Below are 25,180 nucleotides of genomic sequence, written 5' to 3' on the forward strand. Positions count from 1 at the left end.
AAACAGCTGACATTTACTGAGTTTACACTGAACTTGTGAGGCAGGTGTTACTCTTACCCCATTTTATAGACCAAGACTTTAAGGCCTTGAGGGAATAAGCAGCTTGGCAAGTTCACACGGCTGGTGAGTGTTGAACCTGGATGGTTCCCATTTCCAAAGCCAGCACTCTTAACCCCTGTATGATGTTCCTAGAATGTGTCTGCTCTTAAACCAGTTTGGATATTAAGTGATATTCTGAACTAAAGAAGACCTCATAAGGGGATTCTATCCTCGCCAGATGTGAGAATCTATTTTAAAAAGCCAATATTTAGAGCCACGTGGTATTTTCTCAAAGTCTATGAGAGGAAATGGAGAATTCGGAAATAGACCAACCAAAATCAAAAGCATAAGAGTAGATTTTACTAAACAAAGAGGAAGAACTATTTAATAAATGATGACTGCATAAGCAATAAAAATGGTGAGGGTTGTGGTGAGTTAAATTCATATTTTACCCTACACAGCAAAATCAATGTGCCATGGATAATCATCGAAGAATTAAATTTAAATGAAACTTTAGGAAACAAGCAGAAAACAGAGTATCAGATGGGTGGAAGAAAGCTCACTTTGTCATCACTGAAGCCATTTAAAAAAATCACAAAGGACTAGAATGACAGATTGAATAAAACAAAAAAGAACAATGGACTGGGAAATATTTGGATCAGTGACGACACAGGAACAATATCTGTAATATAAAAAATGCTTATTCAAAGTTAGAAGAGGTGCAGGTCCCCAACAGATGAATGGATATGAACAGATCATTCACAGAAAGGGAAATACACATAGTAAATGCAAGGTAAAACATTTAAAGTCATCTAAGAAATACTAAAGTAACCTTGAACTACTAATAGATACTATTAATATAGGGGAGAAAAAAAAGATGGCACCAACTCTTAGAAATGTGTATTGAACTCTTTACACTTGTTCCTGGGAAGCGTGGAATGAGTGGGTCAGCTCTTTGGGAAGTCCTATGGCAGAGTGGGGCAAGACCATCCTGTTTCTTAGCCTTCTGCCTGGTTATTTAACTGCCAGTTATTTGTCCCAAGTGCAGAACTAAGAAATATGTTAGCAATTTTATGGGAACAAAATATGCCATATTAGGATACTGAGTGAATGTATGAGGATACCAGTACACATTAAAAAAATGACTCACGTGAACAAAAGAAAAATGTTAGCAAACACAAGAGTTGTGTGTTTGCAACTATGTAAAGACGTGTATATAGGCGAATGGTTTCACCTGAGGAAAGTTGCATTCGGTAGTAGTATCACGGATAGTAGTTTATTCGTTTTCTATTTTTCTTTCTCTCTGGTTGCTACATTGTCTTTTCAGCGGCAGCTTAAAAATGTATGTATCTGGATTCAAATCCAGCCAGCAGTGTGACTTAAAGCAACTTTGTAAAGTGGGATAATAGCTCCCAGCGCGGTGGTGAGGTCAGTGTGGGAAGTGACTGGGGTCGTATCTGGCACCCCAGACCTCCTTCTTGAGGTGGAAGCGCTTTCTCCTCCCTGAGAGGCAGGAGGCATCAGTGCCCTGTCGGAGACCTCCTCTTGGCCCGGAGTCCGGGCACTCCTGGTCTTCGTGGGTCGGGGACTCCCTTCTGCAGGGAACTCTCCAGAGCAGGTGGGGAGGTGGGGTGTCCCATCGGCACCTGCGTTCGCTGGGGAAGGGGCGACCTCGAGGAAACAGCACCTCGGGTTGTTGGGCCGGCTTGTAGCCACCTTCGAGTTTCTGTCTCGACCCGCCCTCTCCCCTCTAACCTCCTCCCCTGCTCTCCTGCCGGAATTCGGCAGCCGTCTTGTGCCCCCTCGCCGGGGCCCCGAGCTGCAGGAAAACTCGGATTTACAGGGCGCCTCTTGCGGAAGCCTGGAGACACCGGGTGTGCCGGGTGGGTAGGGGGAAGCGGGGGTTCTGGATCTGACTTCGTAGACAGGGGGCATTTGGGTGCCTTTCTAGGTCTCAAGGGTCGCGCCAGATCCCCGATGTGGGCGAGGCGGGCGGACGCAGCCCTTTCCCGCTGCGACACGCGCGGATCTGGGATGGAGCCGCCGCTCCGTCGGCTCCCCAGCTAACGCTACCTTGCCGGAGGCTGTCACGTGCGGACGACAGCAGTGCGCTTGGCTCCGACCGGGAAGCCAAAACCGACCCAAGGACGCCACCTGGTTCCCTTGGCTCTGTCCACAATCCGAGGTGAGGCGCGGGGGCCCTTCCCTCGTGGGTCGGAGCAGGGACAAGGTCGGCGCTGGGTCCCTGGCGGCGCTTCTTCCCGTCGGGGCCGGTCCGCTCCGGGCCGCAGCGCCGTCGGGTGCCGGAGGCGCAGCCGCGTGCCCTGCGCCACGGCCTCTGGGGGAATCCTCGGCAAGTTGTGGGCTAGGGGCACGAGGGGAGGGGGCGGTTGGAGACGCTAGACCCCCAGCACCTCAGTCTTGCGTCTCCCTTGCCTCCGGCACGGACCCAGCGGGGCGCGCAGACTAGCGGGCGAGCCCAGGGAGGCCCTGCCGAGGGGCGCCACGCGCGCCGCGCGAGGGGCGCGGGTTGCCGGGAGGAGCGCTGGTGGGGGGGGGGGGGCGCGGGCGCATGCGCTCTGCGCCCGTGCCATATTGGAATGAGTCGGAGCGCGGAGCGCCGCCACCGCCGCCTCCGCCGGAGCGCGGGTGGAGGGGGGCGGGGAGAGCTGCCGGCCGCCCCGCTCCGCCGAGCCCAGCAGGAAGGAGGGCGCGAGCGGGCGAGCGCGGGCGGCGAGAGCGGAAAAAGCGCCCGCTCGGAGGAGCGAAAAGAAGGAAAGAAAGAAAGAAAACGAGCGCGAGAAGGGAAAAGAGAGCGATCGAGGGAGCGCGCGCGCGCGAAAACTCCCGGCAGGTAAAAAAGCGGGGCCGCCAGCTGGGCCTTCCCGCGCGGCGGCCTGAAGGGGCGGCGGCGCCGCCGGGGCGGGGGACTGCACAGCGGCTCCCTCGAGGTGGCCGCGCAACTTTGCCAGCGAAAATCCGCCAGGAGCGGGCGGGCGGCGGGCACCCGGGCTGAGGCGCCAACGGGCGGCGGCGGCGGCGGCACGTTGGGGGCGGGGGCAGGGCGGGAGGGGGTAGCGCGGCGCCCGCGCGCGGCCTGGCGCGCCCCCGCGGCCCCGCGCGCCGGCCGGCCGGGCAGCAGGAGCGAGCCCGGGCGCCTCGCCGCGGCGGCGAGCGGCGGCCTGCTGCTTGGGGTGGGCAGCACGGCGCGCGGCAGCCCCAGGGCGTGAAAGGAAAGTGGCGGGGCGGCGGCACCGCGGGCGTCCAAGTTCCTCGGCGCGCTGGGCACGCTGCGCGCCCCTCCCCGCGCGTCCAGCGCTCCCGCCCGCCGAGCCCCCGCGGACCCGCCCCCCGGGCTCGCTCCGGGGCCGGGGCGCGAACCCGCATCAGGACCCGGGGGCGCGCCGCCCGCGCGGCGGTCCGAACTTCGCAGGGCCAAGGCTGCTGCTGCGCGGTGGCGGAGCGTCTAGCGGCCGCCGCAACCGGTTGCTTCGGGCCGGCGAGGTGGAGTGCTCCGGCCCTCCCTAGCGCCGCGCGAACGGGCCGTGGGCTCGCCGGGAACCCGCCGCCCGACCCCGGCCGGACCTGCCGCTCGGGAGGTCTGTGACCGTTTCGATTTCTATTCTTAAAAGTCTCGTTTTGAACCCTGAGAAGGAAGCTGCGGAGAGGCGAGCAGTGTCCTGAGAAGCCAGGCCTGCTCTGTGGGGAGCAGAAACGCCTTGTGAGAACACAGATTCCGGCGGAGAGGATGTGTATTATGTTAAGTTTTTCACAATATGTCAGCTGTTCCTTGGGGTCTAAAACTGAGCCGTAAAGCACAGGTCACCTGCACGCCTTGCTATGCGGCGGGAGTTGGGTAGGACACGCTCACCAGGGACAGGCTTTTTATTTAGGGGGGTTGTTCCCAGCCGGTAAGTCAAAGCCTTGCGGGTGGACTGCTCCGAGCGAGGTTTCGAGCGAGGTTTCGTGAGTCCTCCTTAGCAGTGATATGGTCTTGAGAACCAAAACACCGCCAGAGATTTGAAAAAAAATAAGATGGGTTTTTGTCAATCCCTGCATATGCCTTCTTCTCTTGAACCACATTTTTAAGATGTCACACTTCATTGCATCGCAGGTAAAATGCCTGAAAATGTAATTGTTCACTTGTCAACTGTCTTGAGAGGAGGAAGGTGAGTGTCATCTTGTGTACACTTTGGGGCCTTGTGTTTTGAGGGACATGTTGAATCTTTCTAGGCCACAGGTAGATCCAGAGTTGATATTTGCTTACAGTGTCAGAAAAGTAACGGCCTGGTGGAAACGGGAGTGGCCCAAGATCAGGAAACAGTTTTGTGACTACTGTTGTCATTGACTAGCTGTCTTATCTTGGGTATGTTTCTTCCCCTTTATAGATTTGGTTTTCCTTGTTTGCAAAGTTAGAGGATGAATAGATCATCATTCTTTGTGCTTTCAGTTTTAAAATTCCATGAGTTTTTAAAGTGAAAGATTAAAAAAATCTTGGTCTGGACTTTAAAAGGTTCTATGTAAAAGTGCTTACAATGTGCGTCTTTATTAAAATACATTTGGAAAAGATATTTTGGGAGCTCCATCTAGGATGATTTTAAGTAATTTATTATCTGGAGAGATAGTTACAAATGTATTGCAGTGTTTTTGAAATTTTCTATATATATTTATTTGTTTATTGAGGTCTAACTTACAGTAAGATCTTAAGTACATGGAGTTCACTGACTTTTTACATACATATATGCCCTGATGGCTACACTCAGGTCAAGATAGAAATAGAACATTTTCAGCCTCTCAAAGGGTTCTCTTTACATTCCTCCTGTTCAGGAAACACCTTCCCTCTACCAAGGTGACCACTGTTCTGACTTCCATCAGGACTGCTTGTGAGTTTTGCTTCTCAAGAAAACCCTTTTGAGGGTGAAAGGGGGCAATATTAATAATTAAGCTGAAGGACAACGGATGTTAAAAACCTGGAGTTACAGTCATTTTCGGCTTGATCTTAATGCTTTTATAACAATTCTTAGGATTTTTACTGTCTAGAAAAACTGAACATTGTGACTTGAGAGACTTCTTAGTCAGAAGGTCACTTTTTAGCTGAGGCAGTACTTTGCAGGTTTGGATCTGTCGTTCTTGGGAGTCCTTGTGAACATAGGCCTGATACTAATCTGTTACTTCCCCTTTTTGGAATATAAGTATATTTCCAGTCAGTAGGTTTGAAGAATGAATCATGCACTTTCCCAATAAGTCGAGTTTAAGGTGTCAGTTGAATCAGTTCTTTAAAGCCTAGAATTTGCTGACAAAGTTAAATAAAAGTTAATTTTTTGAATTTCAGTGAATTAAAGAATGTGGGCATAAGGCTTTAACAACCTTTTAAATGACAGCAGATGATTTATATATGCAAGATATTCTTCGTAGTTTATCATATCATTAAAACTCTAGTGATGAAAACAAACAAAAGGTAACTAAAAATTATGTTAAGTGTGGGTTTTTTTGTTTTGTTTTGTTTAGATTTCAACATGTTTAAGGTATCTTTTTGTGTTAGACTGCTAGGAAGTTGGTTTTTTTGTATTTCCCACTGAAGTAAGTACTTCAGCAATTTGTTTATCTTTCCCAAATGCCTTTTGAGATATTTTTGTACTTTTTCTTGTTTCTGTTGCTTAAGGCGAGGAGTTAGAGGTTATAAGCGAATTCTTGTTCTCACAAAGGCCTGTGTTTTTACTGCCAGGCCATCTGTGTGGGATGGGTTGGGAACTGTCTAGGGCCTGTGGTAGGAATGTATGGAGCATAGTCCACAAAGTTCAAAGGTTTTGTGAAATGATTCTGCTGAAAAATTCTGTTTTTCTGTGACTAAATCAGTCAGTTGGCCAAAAACTAAGCTGGATTTGGTCACTCTACCCCAAGTTTCATAGCATTATTAGCAAAGAAGGTAATTGATCACTTAGTTATTATTGAACCTCCACTCTTTCTTCCTTCCTTCCTTCCTTCCTTCCTTCCTTCCTTCCTTTCTTTCTTTCTTTCTTTCTTTCTTTCTTTCTTCCTTCCTTCCTTCCTTCCTTCCTTCCTTCCTTTCTTCCTTTCTTTCTTCCTTCCTTCCTTTCCTTTCTTTCTTTCTTTCTTTCTTTCTTTCTTGCTCTTTTTAGATATCTTAGCTTTTGTATTATCAAATTTTAACTTAAAATTTGTTAAATTTTTGAGAGGTACAACTGAAGAGATGCCAAATGAGAAACAAAATACATATGAAAGGAAATTCCCTCTTTTGCTGTTTTTTTTTTAAATAAACCCTGATATTTCTCTTTAAAAATGCTTTTCTTATCTGTAATCTTGCTGCTTCTGTAGAGTAATTTTGCTTTCACAGTGGTAATTAGACTGGGTGTAGTTATAGAATGATGGTGTAGAAGCTGCTGTCTTTTAACTCTGAAGTCTGTGGACAGTGTGAACTGCCAAACCTCATTGGCCTTTTTATTGTGACTTCGTGTCATGTGCACATTAAATAAATGAAAACAATCCAAAAAGCAGAAGACCATAAGGCAGGTATTTTGAATGCTAAATATTTTTATATTAAAGTTTTTCTAGATTATAATTTTTTGAAACTGTTCTTTCTGGAATTATTTGGCTGTTAATACTTCAGAACAATTTAAATGAGAATAAAAGAACATGTAATCAGTAAATATTATGGCAGGGTATTTTTCTTTCAGTAAATAACATTTGTTTTGTAACTGTAATATTTTGTAATTGAAAAAAATGTTTCTTCTTGTACATAGTTGTTAAGTTGGATGAAAGTCTCTGGGGATGTTGGTTACCTGGGAGATTTTGAACCATTAGACTTCAGGGATTGGGACTTTGCTATGACTGGATTTCAAGTGGTACTGGCCCCACTGGAATACGTTTAAAATAGAAAGGATGTGGTCAGGTTGTTACAAGTTCATTTTTAAACTTTTCAAAAGTGGGAGAGAGGATAAGAACAAAGACAAGTTATTAATAGAAAAATTATGACTTCACTGTTAAAGTTTTAACAAGTTTGATTCTAAACCTTTGCCTCTTGCTCAAAGGTACCTAAGGATTTGTAATTATTTTCTAGTCACTTTTATTCAAGAGGATGTTTATACATTTATTCAGCTGTCATTAGATCGTCACTCAAGGACATAACTAAAAAAAAAATAATGTCTATATATTGTGCTAAAAGTATTGAGTCCCTACTGAACTTTATGGTTTGATAGTCAAAACTTCAGAGCCAAGCACTGGACTGTGCGGGGAAAGGCTATTCAGTGGCATTTCTAACATGATGTAAAGTGCTGCATACAAGTTTCTTTCTGATGTTGCTTAATCTAGAGAAAGGTTAATCACTAGACTGATTTAGGGTAGATAGGGCAATTGAGAGTACTTGCTTGGTCTGGGAAAGTTGATCATGGGCTGAGATGACATTTGGAGAGTGGGGTCTTAGATGAGAGATGGAGGCTGGTTTGTTGGCAGCTTCAAGTCCAGGACAGTTGTATTTGGAATGACAACATGAGATGGAATGAGAACTTTAGCAATCATTAAAATACCTCAAGAGTTTTCCTTGCTGAAATTCTGTTAAAAGTGTTAACCAACAAGTCCTTTGATTTGAATTCCAAATTATTATAGTTTTTTTTTTACCCAGAATGGTTTTAAGTATTTGAGGTGGCTACTATGTAATACTTGCTCAGTGGTAAGGCTGCCTGTGAGTTGTCACTAGTTTTTTACATTAATTTCAGTTAATTTACTACCCAGACTAGAGTGCTTTCTTGTCTCTGAATTTTTGCTAGGGTTCTTTCTTATCAGTCAGTTCCTATAAAACATGTTTTTTTCCATGTTAAAGATAATATATGATAATTGTGAATCATAGTTTTAAACCACTTTGGCTTATTTTTACTTATGTCATTATAAAATAACCTTCTTGGAGTGATAATGATAACACAGATGTACTTAATATATCTTCTAGAACATGGTAAATAATGAGAAAGTAAATTTTCATTATTTTGAAAAATTTTAATTTTTTCTGTTGTAAAATATACGTAACATAAAATTTACCACTTTAAGGTGGACAATTCAGTGACATTAAGAACATTCACAGTGTTGTGCAGTTATCACCACTATCCATTTCCAGAACTTTTTCGTCTTCCTAGACTGAAATTCTGTACTATTGACAGTAATTCCCCATTCCCGCTTCCCCATAGCCCCCGGCAGACCACTTCGCCTCTGTGAATTTGACCATTCTGGCTACCTCGTGTAAGTGGAATTGTACAGTATTTGTCCTCTTGTGAGTGGTTTATTCACTTGACATGATGTCCTCGAGGGTCATCCATATTACAGCATGTGTGTCAGAATTTCTTTTTGAGGAAATGCATTTCCACAGCAGGTAAAATAGGTCACGGAACCCTGTACACTAGGACTCATTTACCTCCTTTGGAAGAAGTCTGTAGGTGCCAGCAGAGCTGTGACAACGAGGTACCTTTTCCTCAGAGGTAGTTCTGACACATGTGGTTATTGGAACGAAAGAGAGAGATGGAAGCAGGATGTGACAGCAGGGTAGAAGACAGGGAAAGTGTAAAAACAAAGGTTCCTACAGTCTAGGATCCCATTTGGATTGGGACAGAGAGCCGTGTGGGTCTTAGGATACCACCTTATTGTGTAGTCACTGATGTTAACAGTTATTGGTCTGAGTCAAAGCATTCTACCCAGAATAATTAACCAAAAAAGTTTCTGTTCGAAAGTTGTAAATAAGCCTTCAGTCATAGTTATACAATGACTCATTCCCAGCTGTTCTGGTTAGTTGAGGTTTTGCCATATATCACTTTTGTTTCTGTATTAATGGAAAACTAATGAGTATATACAGCAGCTTAATAGCTTACATAATAATACCGCCACATAATTAGTGCTTTGTATTTTAGCTTTATTATTATATTACTTTAACTCTGTATTTGGGAAATATCCAGTCATAGAGAGAAAGCAGGTTTGACAGAACTATGGAGTATGGGTTGAGCAGTTAGCACTTTCAGAATAGCTGAAGAAGTGGAAGGCTTAAAAAAATTATTATTGTTTTCTTTACTATTATTTTTGATGCCTGTTTTGGTTAGTAGACATGTGGTGAGTTTCCTGAATACTGTTTGTTCCCATAATGGTAGAGGACACCTTAGAACATCTCTTTATCATCCCCTCCCCCCGTGCCTTCTTGCAAGGGTACTTTTCACTATCTTCATGACAGTGAGTGTCATGAAGCCTGATTGTGTGTGTGTGTGTGTGTGTGTGTGTGTGTGTGCGTGCGCACGCACGCCTTAAATTACTGCTCAGTTCTTAAGAAAATCAGAGTAGTTAGTTTTCCTAGAGTTAGTAAGGCTTTACTGAAAGTATCAGTTTCTTTGCCAAGATATTGTCCCTTGGGCACTAGGGAGCACGTATTTTACACAATCCTGTCCCCATTGTGTATCATTGAAATTCCTGAATTGCCAGTTAAACATTCTGAAAATTTCAGTTTATATACCAGAGTCAGTTTGTTAATTTTTAATGTAAGAATTGGTGGTTTTAAGTAAACTGTTAGAAGAGATACTCTTTTTGTAAAAAAAAAAAAAAAAAAAAAGGTAGCTGTTCTTTCCAGGAGTATGGTTCCTTTTGGTTAGTTTTCATTTTTATTACTGAGCAAAATGGACAGGGGTAAGTGGTCTAGTAGCTAAAGCTAGAAATATGAAAAACTTTGGGTATTTGTTGTTATGGTCATTTATGATATCTGAACCCTTTGACCTTTTTAATATAGTTAATGTTTATTATTTTAATTTTGTTTCCCTTTGGAAGTTGATTTTCTAGTCCTCAATTTTGCATTGTATTTGCATTTAAAATATACTTAAGTTTTTTTTATTGTTAATATGAGTAACACTACACAAATTGGGAAACAGACTTAATCTGCTCTTAGGGATTATCTGCAACTGGTTTTCCTTAAGGACACAGAGGAGCTCCTGGGTGAAGTGAGAGAAACTCTAAGTGACTGTTGCTAGACCCCACTGCAGAGGGCTGAGTGGGCTCTTCTGACTTTGCCTTCTAGGGTGGACCTCCCTTCTCTGCAGTGAGTTCTTGAGGAGGGCTCTGTGGCTCCAGCAGCCAGATCCAGGGCCTTAAGGCACAATGGAATTCTGAAAATGCTGCCTCTTCTCCCTACTCACCCCTTGACCTTTACCCTGATTTTGGCTTCCTATTAACTTTGAGAGGAGCTCTTTCCAGAACATTCTACGAGTGAAATCTTAGGTTCTGGTGTGGTTTTTTTTTTCCCACAGCCTTCTTAAGAGGCTTCCCTACTCTCTGTGTCTCATCTTGTGACCTCATTGCGACCTTTCCCACTCAGAGAGTTTCACCCCCTTTAGGCCCGGACCCATTCATTGTCCAGTCTTTCATTTGCTTCTTGGCCAGTACACTTTACTCTGGTCCCTTTGCCCTTCTACAGCCTCTGCTCTGTAGAGCACTGCCTCCACCAGTCCAGCCTGTGCCCTCTCTGCTGTGGAGAGACTACCCCAAATTCAAGGTCTCCTTCTGAAGTGGCTGTGTGTGGGACTGGCTCCACATGGTCCTGTCTTGATGCAGACCCTTTTCTTTTTGCCTTCTGGGACCGTTTCCGACCCTCTGTTGTTTGTACCTTTCTTGTTGAATCCTTTCCTGGTGGATTCACCCACATTTAGACTTCATTTAGCTCTTGTGTCCCCCTAAACTTTTCTGCTGAGCTTCAGATCCGTATATCCTCTGCTGTCTGGACCTGTCCAATTTGGATGCCTCACTGGCCCCTCAAAATCCACAAGTCCCAAACAGACCCTCACAGTCTACCCAAAAGCTGCTACTTCTCTCGCCAGCCCATCTGCCTAGGGCACTTTTTTTTTACGTTCCTCCTCAGTGATGATGTCCATTTTGTCCCCGGCAACTTTCCTCTGGAACACAGTCTTATTTTTGAATTACCAGCCTCTGACCATAGAATATACAGTTCTGACTCCTTGGTTTTCAAACATTTTTAAAGCTGTGGAGCCCTTTGTTAAGTAAAATCTTTCTGGGAAGCCCAATATATAAAATAAGTAAAAGTAGCATCCTGGTGGAGGGGGAGTGAAGGGCTGGCATCCTTTCCTGCCACTTAGACCTCCCGGTGCTGCTATCTTCCTCCTCTGAGGCAGAACTGGCATCTGGTCCTTAGGCTATAAGTGGAGTTCCCTGGAGTTGCTGTCAGTACTGTCCCAAGGCACTCGAACTCTGCATTTCTGAAAACCACTTGGTCTTTTCTGCACCCCACCTCTCTCCCATTGGTTTTATTTTAATTGTGACTGATAAATATAAAATTAGTGCTGTGATGAGTCTTGCCAGGGAAAATGAGAGCCACTTTTGGAAGTCAAACTAGATATTAAAAAGAGCCAGCTCCATTAAATGCAGAAACCTTTGAAAGTGCCCAAGAGTTCCTTTTTTACAGAAGTTTTTATTGAGTCTTATCTTTCTTTAAAAGTACTCTTCTACAACATGAACAGTCAAGTAAACTTAGTTTTACTGTTTTTGTTTTGTTCACTTACCAGTATAGCAGGTTTGTTCAACCCATAATGTAACTTAAATGTTAAGTATTTGCAGTGAGAAGTATGTTCTGTTGCCTCCAAATGGTTGCCCAGCCCCTCCACCCCCTGCCCTCCCCCTCCAAACCATCCAGCGCACTGTGGCCAGATAGATCTTTCTAAACAAACGATTTTATCACAAAACATCCTGCTGCCAGCAGGGTAAAGTCTGGCTCTACAGGAGTGTGCACAGAATCCTTGAAGAGCTTGTGCCATCACTTGCCCCGCTCATCTCTCTCTCACAGGTACCCTCCCTCCAGCCATGCTGAGACCCTGCCCTTCTGTACATCCTCTCATGCGCAGTCCTGTGGGTCCTCCACTATCTCACGGCTCTTCTGATGTCAGTCTTGCATGTGCCACTTTCATACTTTTTGCCTCATTTGATTACCATAATTATTCTTTTACTATTTTTAAAAGTTACTTTTTTTAAGTTTTTTTTTTTAAATGGAGGTACTGGGACTTGAACCTAGGACCTTGTGCACGCTATGCATGTGCTCTACCACTGAGCTATACTCCCCCTAAAATTTTATTTTTAAAATTTGATTTTTTAACTTAATTTTTATAAAGTATTATTATATTTTAAAAATAAAAATGGTGAAATACAAGTAATAATAAATCTAATCAGTTTATTAAAATACATTCCTTCAGTAAGGTTCTTGACGAAACCTTTTGTGCTTAAAATTTTTAAAAACTATGTATAATAGGTGATATTAAGGAATTGATTTTTTTTTTAAGGTGTGATGGTAGCATTGTGATTATATATGAGAATGCCCTTATTTTTGGGAGAAGTAGGCTGAAGAGTTTAGAGGTGAGCTGTGATATCTTCACTTCCAAATTGCTCGTAAAGTATACATATATGCACATATATATAGAAAGAGAAAGCAAATCAGAAAAATTTTTAATAACTTTCAAATCTTAAGTGGAGAATATTTGGAATTTTTTCCAAATCTTTATATTTGGAAATTTTGATAAACGCTTCTTTTGGCACAAGTTAAAATGGCTGCAAAAAAAGGCTGCGAAAATAGTTGGTATTAAAAATATTTTTAACCCCAGTTGAAGTAAGATGATGTTGTATCTGGATAAGGACCTGGGGTCCCTGAGACCAGGGTAGGCATCCACAGAGGTGGAAGAGGGTGAACCAGGCCTAGACTTGGCCTATAACCCCTCTCACCCTCCAACCCATGTTTGCTTGGAAATGGAGAAACTTTGGAAATTTTGAAGCTATGGGGGAAAAACTCTCTGGTTTTTTACCTAACTGATTTTTGGCTGGAGGAAGTTTAGGAAATTTGGGCTCTTCAATAATTCTAAAGTTCTTTGTTAGTTTAGAAACAAAAAGATAATTATGTAAAATTTTTTACTCATAATATGATTGGTATATGATATTAACATATAAAATGTAATTGAACTTTTAGTTGCATACTTATTAATATGGTTGAATCATTCAAATTTTGGTTACAATGGAGCCAAACATGTAAGAGATTTTTCCATCTTGCTTTGAGGAGCAGATACACTTTTTTTTTTAACTGTTATGGCGGAAAATTGAAAGTTACTGTGAGTAGAATGGACCTCTTCATATCCCACCCCTCCACCCACCCCTGTTTCACTGAATTCAATTTCTGCCGCAAAGAATTTAGAGATAGGTAAGAAAGATGAGATTGCTATTAATAGGCAACACTTTTTCATGCATTGCTTTATATTTATCATAATCACAGACTCAAGTACTTCTTAATTTATTTTTTTGAGACAGGGATACATGTACCTAGTAAAATATTTTTTGAATAGTGAAAAAGAGTATACTCCTTTACTGAGACTCCTAGTCCCTCAGTCCCTTCTGCAGGCTGCTGTTATTCCTAGTTTCTTTTGTTTTCTTCCAGAAAAATTCTGTTTGAATAAAGATATGTATTTCCCCACCCACTTAAAAAAAAACAATTGGTAGTGCTCTTTTCATTTAAAATGTCTTGGATAAAAAGAATATGAAAATGAATATATATATATATATATGCATATGTATGATTGGGACATTGTGCTGTACACCAGAAATTGACACATTGTAACTGACTGTACTTCAATTAAAAAACAAATATACCTTGGATATACCCGGTACCCAGAGATCTGCCTCATTCTTTTAATGATTGCCTAGTATTCTGTTATATGGATGCACCATAATTTATTGAGTTGGTTCCCTATATGTATACATTTTGGGTTATTTTCAATTTTTTATGCTATAAACAGTATCATGGGCTAATGATAACTGAACTTGCTTGGATTAAGACAAGCTTTCTAATACTTAAATTAAAAAAATATTTTTAATGAATTAGTGTATTTGTATAAGTAGACCATCCTCTGGCACTGGCTGCAGTAGAGTAAGAGGAGTTGGAGGTAAAGGTACACAGGGGCCTTCCACACATCCCACCACTCCTTCCCCTTCCCATGTGGCAGGAGTGGGAGGGGGCAGAATTCCCACCCAGCGTGATAAGCTGTGATGTGTTAACCATGCCTTTAAAGCTCGAGGCCTGCTGCTTGTTATCAATTTCAGTAATTTGTGTTTGTGTTTCGGTTTTGAGAAAATCGCAGCAGCATAGATTGGCTAACAAATTATATCACTTTCTGGAAATTTTTTTGTATTTTGTTTACTGGCAATTAATACTGCTAAAGTTTTTAAAAGATTGGATAAAAATCTTGATAAGGAATTTTAAACAGAGTGCTCTGGTTCCAGTGCAGTAATTTCTGAAGAAACTGTATTTGGAATCCTGATGCATTCTGTAGTTGAATCCTACAGTGTTAATATATTTCAGTAATCCAGGTTCTTAGTTCTTACCCTTTTTGGAAGAACTTCAGAACACTCCTAAGAGCACACATCCATACGCACGTCATTATATCATTATATCCTCTGCATACTGCCATTGCCTGTAAAATACTTTCCTCAGAAAATGTGTAACAATTCATGGTAACATATTTCTAACCCAGGCTGTTGTGGTTGCTCAGAGGGCACGCACACTGCGCCAGCGGCCGGGGTGCTGCCGCTCGGGGAGCACTTGTGCACTCCTTGCAGGGGCTCACAGCCACTGAGTGCACTACTGGGCTTTCCTGAGTCAAGTGTGTTTACTCTGCTGTGGCCTTCTTTCTGCCATTTATGTTGTGTTCTAGTGAGTAGGTTTTTTTTTCCCCCTAGTGAGTAGTTTTGACCCATGAAGGCAGATAAAAGGATGCAACTTGTAGACTTGGACTTGTGGCAAAGGAACAGTGTCACATGGTATGTCAAAAAGCAAGTTTTATGGGTTGATAAGGTGCTTTCAGAAAGTGATCTGAGAAAAAGAAGTATAGAAATCTCAGGCAGTTATGGTGAGTCAAGTTCCTTGTATTGTGTGATGTGTTAGAAACAGCAGGGCTTCCTGGCAAGTTGGACCATTCAGTGTTTAAAGAACAGGTGGAAGAAACAGTGATTTGAAGGCATATTTTAACTTCAGAGGATTTGAAGAGGCCTACGGAGCAAGCAAGTTGCCTATGGTTAATGCCTAGTAAATTTACACAGGAGTTCTGCCTAATGACCTCTCAAGTGAAAAAAGCACTCCTGATTGGCAGTGTGCACACAAGGGCTAGTCAGAGAAACTGACCTCAAGGCAGATGGGGGGGCGTGGAATTTCCTTCTCTGCTGAAAATGACAGTACCCCTCTCTAGAGGCAGGAATGTTATTGCTGCGCTATAAAGCTGTCTGTGGGTTTTTTCCCTCTTTAGTGAATTGGAGGTACCGTGATCTGATACCAGAGAAATTTATTTAGCAAACTTTATAAAGCAGTGGTGCTAGGAGTTTAGGGAATGCAAATTTGAGTAAGTTTTCTGCTCTTAGGAAGCTTATAGTACTGGGATAGGATGAGATACAGAATAGCTAGTGTTTAGGTACCATCAAAAAGGCACAGAGTGCCTCCTATGGAAGATGTTTTGACAGGGATGGGAGAAGGGGCTAACATTTTTGTAGGGTATTATTTTTTGAAGTGGTTTTTATGGGAATAAAGGTCAGAGAGTGAATGATCTCTGAATAATTATTCATGTACCATATTGTTAGTGTAAGACTTTCTAAAACAAAAAAATTTATTTTTTAATGCAGAAAAGACCCAGTGTAAAATAAGAAAATAACCCTGAACTTTTCCTTTTCAAATCCCTTTCCAAGCCTTTATCTTTAGTACTTCATCCAAAACCTTTGGTAAGGTTCCTGCTAACTCTTCTTTGAGAGTAGTAGAAGCAAAGAACTAGCTGCAGTGATCTGTGGGCTCTTATATCTGGAACTGTAGGCAGTCCCATTGGGACCCACCTAGAACTGGAGTGAGCAGCAGTCAGGATGTGGGGGATGGAGGGGAAACTGTTATCTTGTAGCCATAAGCATGCAGCTTGGCAAGAATTATGGTATATCCTAAATGGGCCTCAAACTTTTTACTTTATATTATCTGTTCAGCTTCCCTGTTAGCTCAGTAATTGCTGAGAGAGGTTGTTATGCTGAGTGCTTATATGTGAGTCATTTGGTATTTTGATTTATTAAAATTTTTATAACCCTTGTATGTTATACATTATTTTTCATTGAGTTTTACATTGACTATTGCAGAATGTTAATTTGCAATTGTAATATTTTCTTTGGCTAATTGTATGCTCACCTGGTAGGAGTCCTATAGAAATTTCTATTGGTGTGAGTTTCAGCAAGATTCAGGGACCAGTTCCTGAGTTTTTAAGGATCATTTAGGAGTTGAAGATATATTCAGGATTTGCTCAGCGTCCTCACTGTCATTGCTTTGGTCTTAGCTATCATCCAGTCTCATCTAGATTATTGCAGTAGCCTCCTAACTGATTCCCCTCCTTCTGCCCTTGCCCCCTGCAGTCTACCCTTGATGTAGTGAGATCCTGTTAACAGGTAAGTTGGATAATATCACTCTTATGCTCAGAATCTCCTGCTGTCACTCAAGCCTTTGTTGTGTCCTGCAAGGCTACCTATGGCCTGGTCTCCCCACCTCTCAGACTTCCTCCCCCCATCTGCTCTCCAGCAAGCCAAGGGGGCTCCCTCCTGAGGATTTTTGCACATGTTGTTTGCTCTACCTGGAATGCCTTCCTGTAGTATGTGCGTGACTAGCTCCCTCACTTCCTTGGGGTCTTTTCCCCCACATTACCTTAGTGACCCATGTACTTAAAATTTCAACCCTCCTGGTATCATGCTTAGTGAAGTAAGTCAGACAAGAGAGGCGAATACTGTATGATATCACTTCTGTGTGGAATCTACAAAATAAAACAAACTAGTGAGTATAACAAAAAAGAAACAGACTCACAGATATAGAGAACAGACTAATGGTTACCAGTAGGGAGAAGGAAGTGGGGACAGGCAAGATAGGGGTAGGAGATTAAAAGGTTCAAACCACTATGTATAAATTAAATTAGTTACAAGGATGTATTGTATAGCACAGGGAATATAGTCAATATTTTATAATATGTTTATGTTTATATGTTATAATATTTTATAATATGTTGTCTACCTGAAACTTATCTAATGTTATAAATCAACCATACCTCAATTAAAAGAAAAGAAAGAAAATGTCAGCCTTCCTCCAACATTTCATGACCCTGCCCATTGCTTATTTTTTTTCTCCTTGGCATTTATTATCTAACACTTTGTATTATCTCTCTCTCCTACTTGAATGTTATCTCTTTGAGGACAGGAATTTTTGTCTGTGTTGTTTACTGGTATATCTCCAGCACCTAGAACAGGGTCTGGCATATAGTAGGTGCTCAGTAAAAATTTGTTGACTGAATGGATGAATAAATATTTTATTGCATAGTTCCCCACCATGGTTTGTGAATTATGTAAATTCTGAATTTGGTAGGCTATCAGTCAGTGTCTAGTCAGGAAACCATTCCCAAGTGCTTCAGTCAAAAGGGAATATAATTCTAGGAACTGGATACAAAAGGAAGGGCTGGAGGAGCCAAGGGGGAAGATGGTATTACCCAGAGCCCACAAGCCCTCTTTTTCCATCTATGCTGCTGGAGTTCATTATAGCCAGGCAGGAACCAGTATGCTTGTCAGGGCTGCTGCCAGAGGCGGCTTAGAACACGGCTTACTTGGGGGCTGAGAATGCACATTTCACTCCTGGTGATTCAGGGAGCGTCTGGAAGGGTGAGAGTGGGGCTGAGCACCAACACGAACTATCTAGCACAGGTGGTACTTATTTAACTCATGTGTAGAGACAAACTTAGATGTAGGACAAACCAAATTAATAGCACAGGGTAAGATCTGAGATCATGAGTGAAACATTAGAAAGCTAAGAATCAAATCCCAGCGTAGGTTATTCACATCCATGTGTTGAACCAAACGTAAACTCAGCCTCTAGAAATGGAACATGACAGGAAACATATCTTCATTGTGGCTGTGATCTCTTAGTGTGATTAAGTGCTCATTTCCCTGAGTTCAGTAAATCTGTGTTGAGGCCCAATTGTGTCCCAGATTAGATCTCTGTCACCTAAAGGATCATACTTGCCTCTCCTAATCTGATTACAGAGTCATTGCTCAGGGCCCTGCTGTCAGTTATGGGTCTAAGATGTGACAGGCTTGTATTTATGGTACCTCTGACTAAATGCTCCTCCCTTTACTACTCAGATCATCCCTATCTCTCCTGTCCCCTAGGACGCATTGCCAGCAGCACCTTGTTGCTCCTCCTCTCCGTTATGAACAAGGACACCAAAGTCTACATATACTTGATTGCAAACTATATTTTTGTTCAGTGCTCATCAGTATTTGTGACATGAATCCATTATCGATAAGCTTATTTTTGATTAGGGGTGGCAACATTTTAATCTCTCAAGATAGGGAGGGAGATCATAGTGGAAATGGTAGGAATTAGTGGGACTTCTGTTTGCCTTGCCCTTTTCTCTGTTTCCCCAAGCCCCAATTAAAATTGGACTAGGGATTTAGATTGAATGTCTCTTTCTTGGATGTGAGGTCTGTCATTGATAGACCAAAAAATACTTCCTCCACCCACCCCCTTGTCCCCCCAAAAAAGGCAAAATGAAATCCTGTGCAGTGATTACATTTATGGATTTAGAATTCTGCTGTAATTTATTTATTTATGAAATTCACATCCTTGCTTTTTTCCTTAAAAACTGAAATTGTAAGGGCTTTTAATGTTAAAAGTTATCTTCAGGGAGTAATTTAGCATGTTTTTGATGAGAAATAATTTATATTCAAGTACCAGCTTATTTCATTCATCGGGTTATTTTGAATTTCTGTAATGTTAATTACTTTTCTTAAAGGATAATCCTGTGCTACATGGAAACATAAATAAATGGATCTTTCATGTGCTGGTTTGGATCCACATGTAAGGATATAATCAATTTGTTAAATTGTACCTAGCTGCAGTCCCTTACTTTTTTGATAGGATTATTTTCTTCAGTCCAAATAAACTGAAAATAAACTTCTATTTTTTCCCCCATAGACTAAAGTATTTCTGTAGCAAAAAAAATTAACAACCACCAGAGCAGCTTAGATTCTTTTCTCTGTGCCACCTAATAAATGAAGCCTTCATATTGGCATCTCCAACACTGATGGCAGCAACATTTTATCTAATGCCATAGAGAAGGAGTCCTGGGGAGAAGGGCTGCTTTCAGTGGGGATGCTGGCTTCTGGCGTATTTGTATTTAGTTTTCTGTAAGTCTCTTTCAGAATCTGATGTGCTACTTTAGAGAGAAATATTACGTCATTAAAATTCTAGGAGAAAAATGTTTGAATTTAAGCAAAAATCGTTTATTTTCCACTTCTTTGTGCTTCTGCTACTTTTCCCTTTTAAACGATTTTATTTCTCCCCTAAAGTTGCTCTGTTTTTGAGCTGTGATTATTGGAGACTCTCACCAAAAGATTCTGGGCTGGAAGGCTGACACACCAAACAGGTGGGAGGGCCCCCAGATACTCCCAAGGAGCTGATGTCTTATGAAAACAATGGTTATCAATTCATTTAAATTAAGTCTCCAGATGGCAACAGAGTACACTTGAGCCAGGAAAATATCTGTGATCTAGAGATACTTATTTGCTTTTGACTTCTTAGAGGGATTTACTTTTATTTATTTAACTTTTTATTATGAGAAATTTTAAACATATACAGAGATAATAACATAACTCCATTTACTGATCACTCCTCTTTAACATTTTGCTTTTTTAGAGGCATTTTCTAATGAATTTAGGCATAAAGCACTTAAATTTTATGATTATCTTTTCCTCTTTTTGGCATTATGTTCTAAGAAAATTTTTTTCCTTTTTCTTTCTTTTTTTTTTTAATGAAGTTACCTGGGATTAGAACCCAGGACCTTGTGCATGCTAAGCATGTGCTCTATCACTGAGCTGTTACCCTCTCCTCTAAGCAAGTTTTTCTCCTCATTTACATTGGCAAATTAAAGTGTGCCTAGTAGGGTGGGAAGGGATAGCCTGGGATTTCAAAATTGTAGAATAGATAAACAAGATTACACTGTATAGCACAGGGAAATATACACAAAATGTTATGATAACTCACAGAGAAAAACATGTGACAATGAGTGTGTATATGTCCATGAATGACTGAAAAATTGTGCTGAACACTGGAATTTGACACATTGTAAAATGATTATAAATCAATAAAAAATGTTAAAAAAAATAAATAAAGTGTGCCTAGTAACTCCCAAGACTAGTTGTAGAGAAGCAGTAACTGAATTTGATCTTTTGATAGAAATGCACTGAGTATAAAATAAACAGATTGCTGCTAGACCTGTACTTTACGAATAGGTTAAGTTCTATACTGAATAATACTGTTAGGCTCAACTTAGCCAATGGCGAACCTCTACTTTCACTTACAATGTGGAAAAATCTGTATTACAAAACTCTGATGGAAACCTGGGTATAGATTAGAAATGTTTTCTTCCCTTCTCTTTCTCCTTCCTCCATCCTTGATTTACAACTTCTTTTCTGCCATTCATTCTACAAATATTTATTGGCCCTGCATATACAACCTAAACAGAGGGAAGCTTTTATAGTGGGAAAGTAGGGAGATAATAAACTATTAAGGAAATAAATAGAACCTAGTATTTGTGATAAGTACCTGACTGGTAGACTGAGTGATATGTTAGCGAGTGAGATGAAGATATGCTCAATAGGGTGATGAGAAAAAAATCTTTTTGTGCTAGTGACTTTAGACTTAAGAGGTGAGGGGCAGGAAGCAGCTGTGTGAAGAGCACTTTGGGCAAGGGGATAGTATTTGCAAAGGCCCTGAGGTAGGAAAGAATCTGTGATGAGTTAGGTAATACAGGGAGTATGAATGGAAGAAAGATGGAGTGATAAGTAGGGATCACATCCTCCAGGGCTTTGTAAGGAGTTAGGAGTTTATTAAACTCCTGGTAAGGAGTTTGGAGTTTTATTATTTAGGAAGCTACTGAAAGTCTTTAAGTAGGATTGTGACAGGATCTGCTTTGCCTTTTAAAAAGATGTCTATCTGCTGTGTAGAGTCTAGACTTCCAAGTGTGAAAGGGGAGGCAATTTGGAGGCTACTGCATTAATCGAGGTGGCTTGGATTAGGATGGTAGCAGTGAAGATGGAGAGAAGTGATTGATTTCAAGATATATGGTCACAGTACACTCAGTAAGATTTGCTAATGGATAGAGTAAAGGTGAGTGGGCCATCAGTGTGGTTTCCAAGTTTTTGTCTTGGTTGGTTGTGCAGTACTGAGATGGGGAAGCCTGAGGAGAGTTGGATTTGGAAGCAAATATAGAGTTCAGTTTTGGCTGCCTGTGTGGCATTAAAAAGAAGATTCCAAATAAGTAGTTGGACATGTGTGTCTGGAGCTCAGGGAGTAAGTCCTTGTAATATCGGTCGTATTTATAGCCATGGACTTTCATGCTATCATCTTTGAAGAGAATGTTGATTGTGTATGGGGAAAAGAGAGCTCAACACTCAACTCTGAGGATTTCCAAAATTTAGAGTTTGTGTGATTCTGGAGGAGCCAGCAAAAGAGACTGATATGGATTGGCCAGAGGGGAAGAAGGAAAACCAGGACAGTAGTGTAGTAGTAGTAGCTGAGGGAGAAAATACTTTGAAAAGGAGGATTTTACCGTGTAGATGGGGGACCTGGTAAGATCAGAGAAGAGACCCTTGTATTTGGTGATTGGAAGGTCGTTGGTGACGTGGCCAAAAGCAATGTCACTGTGTTAGAATAGATGGTAGCCAGGTTGGGTAGGAAGAGAGGAAATGGCATGAGATGAGACTTCTTACTGTGAAGGGAGAGTAGAGAAATGGACAAGTTCTTGGAGGGCATGCAGGGGTCAGGAGAGGTTATCTTTTATTATTGAGATGGAAGCATTGGAGCATATTGTATGCTCTGATGGGACTAACCCTGGTGGGGAGAGATGTTGTACAGAAGGAATAACTGATGGTGTTATGTTATTAAGTGGGTGGTGGAAGGGGTGGGAGGGAGTTTCTTTTGCCTGAAGGATGGGAGCAAATGGGGACAGGTGGTGGGAGAATAAAGGAAAGTCTTGGCCCCTCACAGTGTTCTTCATAATTACCTTTATTTCTCTCCTAGTTCTTGTATTCTTCAATTTTCTGAATATGCACAGACATCCAATTTGTATTAAAGAAATGAAGCAGAAGTTTATTACTACTTATTGTACATTGAAATGCATCTTCTTACAGAGAGAAGGAAAAGGGTGTAGAAATAGCACAAGATGTATATGGATGCTTACAAGAAGTCACACTTTGCTAAGGTAATTACTTTTGAAATATTACTAATATTTTTTGAAAAGTGAAGGTATAAGCTGCAGGAAGGGAAGAGGCATGGGGATGCTTTATTTCGTGGGGTTGTGTCAGTATGAAATGCTAAAATTTCCCCAAGTTGCTATTTAAGTTCACCCCTAAACTTGATAGTGCAGCATGTTGCAATCCTGTCACTCTGCTATTTGAGATGGTTTTCTTTATTAAATGTGTAAGACTGAGTCATGTAGAAGGAGCATGGGAGACTACTTATGATCAGGTTAGACTGTAAGCCCCCAAGAGGTTAGGGACTTTGTTTTGTTCATCATTTGATCCCTAGAGCATGGAACAATGCCTGGCAGGTAACAGGCACTCCATAAATATGTATTCCATGAATGAGGAAACTGTTAAAGTAAGCATCATTGTGTTAGTGGACCTGGAGAGTAAAGTGGCTATAGCATCCTCAAAATGAAAATGTTTTCTCTTTTATGCAGAGTTTAAATTCTTACCTCAAACAGTGTGGTATGGTAGAAGGAACACAGGCATTAGATTACACAGATGTGGATTCCATCTTTGTGTTTGAATGCCTTGCACATATTTCTTAACTTCAGTTTCTTCATTTGTAAATGGGAATAGTAATAATGTACTTGTGCAGAATTATTGCATATTTGTGTAAGATATATAAAATATTCCTGTCTGGCATAGTAGGTCCTCAGCAAAAAGAGGATCTTGTTAATTTCCTGTTTTGCTCAATGATTGAATCTAGGTACTAGAGTCAGATCTGGTTCCCCATAATCAGTTTTCCATGTGGGGAAAAAAATGAAGTTGAATCTTTCCCTCATATCAGATGGATTAAAGAACTGAATGTAAAAGGCGTAATTAAAAAAAAAATTAGGCGATAAGAGATCTTTGTGACCTCAGGGTGGGACCTCAGGTGTTTTTTTTTAAAAAACAAAGTGCAAAAAGCATTAACTACAATGAAAAGATTGATAAATGTGACTATATTAAAATTAAAACTGTTATCAACAGATACCATAAAGAGAGTGAAAAAATGAGTCACAGAGTAGGAGCATACATTTTAATCACATATAGTTGCCAGAATAAAGAAAGAGCTCTTTCAAATCAATTGGTAAAAAAGACAGCCCACTAGAAAAACAACTTCAACAGGCACTTCCCAGAAGAGGAAATCCAAGTGATCAGTAGACATAAAGATGTTCAGCCTTATTTTAACTGGGAAAATGCAAATTAGAACACAGTCAGATACCATCACACACTCACTAGGTTTGCAAAAATTAAAAAATCTCACTGTGGGAAGTGTGTTTTTGGAGCCCTGGGAGCTCTGTTCACTGCTGGTGGGGTTGAGATGCGACAACCACTTTGGGAAGGTTGGACATTGCTTTAAATTGGATATAAGCTCATCCTGACCTCAGCTAGACTGACAAGTCTGGCCTGCAGTTGGTACTGCGATGATCAAGATCAAGGCTGTGACTGTATGGTTACTGGAGCTCAGAGTGGGCCTTGGTGCCTGATAGTGAGCAAATTGCTCCTACTTTGGAGGTAGGAGTGTGAACTTACAGTTCTAATGGTTGTTCTTCCTTTGTCCTTTAATTATTAATGACTGTGTTCTGGATCAGAGTAAGCCCTGTATTTTCTTTTCTTTCACTGCTAAAAGTAGGGTGCTAAACAGACAGCAGTCTAAATAAAAGAAAAATGATTATATTTTCATCAAATATTTTTGATGTAGTAAGTCTTCCCTCACCACATATCTCACCATCTGAGGCAGAAAATTGAAAAACAACAATTGTAGGCCTTACTTATTCTCTTATTCTATTTTTTAAAAGATATTTTTATTTTTAAATTTTAAAAATTTGGGGGGAAGGAGATAATTAGGTTTTATTTATTTACGATGGAGGTACTGAGGATTGAACCCAGGACTTCATGCATGCTAAGCATGCACTCTGCCCCTGAGCTATACACTCCCCCCTCTCATTTTAAAAATAGCTTTATTGAGATATGATTTACATATCAAAGTTCACCCACTCAAAAGTATACAATTTAGTGATTTTTAGTATATTTGCATAGTTGTGCAACCATCATTATAATTTTAGAACAGTTTCATTATTCCAAAAAGAAATTTATGCCCATTAGCAATTATTCCTTATCCCTATTTCCCTGCCTCTTCATCCTAAGGCAACCGTGAATCTACTTTCTGTCTCTAGATTTGCCAATTCTGGATATTTTACATAAATGATATATAATACATGATCTTTTGTGATTGGCTTCTTTAACTTAGCATAAAGTTTTTGAGGTACATCCATGTTGTAGCATGCGTTAGTGTTTCATTTCTTTTTATCACTAGATAATATTCTACTGTATGGTATATCACATTTTATTTATCCATTTGTCAGTTGATGAACATTTTAGTTGTTTCCATATTTTGGCTGTTTTAAATAATACTGCTGTGAATGTTCATGTACAAGTTTTTGTGTGTAATATTTTTATTTCTCTTGGGTTTCTATACCTTAAGAGTGGAATTGCTGGGTCATATGGTAACTCTATGTTTTACTTTTTGAGAAACTGCCAAACTGCTTTCCAAAGTGGTTGCACCATTTTACATTCCCACCAGCAATCCTTGCCAACATTTGCTGTTCTTCCCCCCACCCCTTTATAGCCATTCTTTTGGCTTTAATTAGGGAAATGGAAATTAAAATACAGTGAGATGCCATTACACACTAATCAGATATGCAGATATTTAAAAATCCCAACTGCAGGAAATGAGTATTTGGATATCTGTTACTTTTTATATGACTCAAAGATG

The 25,180-nt window shown here is 41.0% G+C and overlaps 1 protein-coding gene across 5 annotated transcripts in view; it reads left to right on the plus strand.

The window, feature by feature from the left end:
* Window positions 1-2,021: 2,021 nt before the first annotated feature.
* The window catches only part of SFMBT1 (Scm like with four mbt domains 1), a 103,667-nt gene continuing 80,508 nt past the window's right edge, over window positions 2,022-25,180 (plus strand). For 2 of the 5 annotated variants that reach the window (XM_032458279.1, XM_032458280.1), the window contains exon 1: window positions 2,642-2,893. The gene's annotated coding sequence lies outside the window, so the exon portion shown is untranslated. Of the gene's footprint in view, window positions 2,225-2,641; window positions 2,894-3,202; window positions 3,639-25,180 lie in introns of those variants that run through there. The other 3 variants (XM_032458285.1, XM_032458284.1, XM_032458281.1) reach the window with 3 other exon arrangements.

The sequence above is a fragment of the Camelus ferus genome, chromosome 17, assembly GCF_009834535.1.
Source record: "Camelus ferus isolate YT-003-E chromosome 17, BCGSAC_Cfer_1.0, whole genome shotgun sequence".
NCBI classification, from domain to species: Eukaryota; Metazoa; Chordata; class Mammalia; order Artiodactyla; family Camelidae; genus Camelus; species Camelus ferus.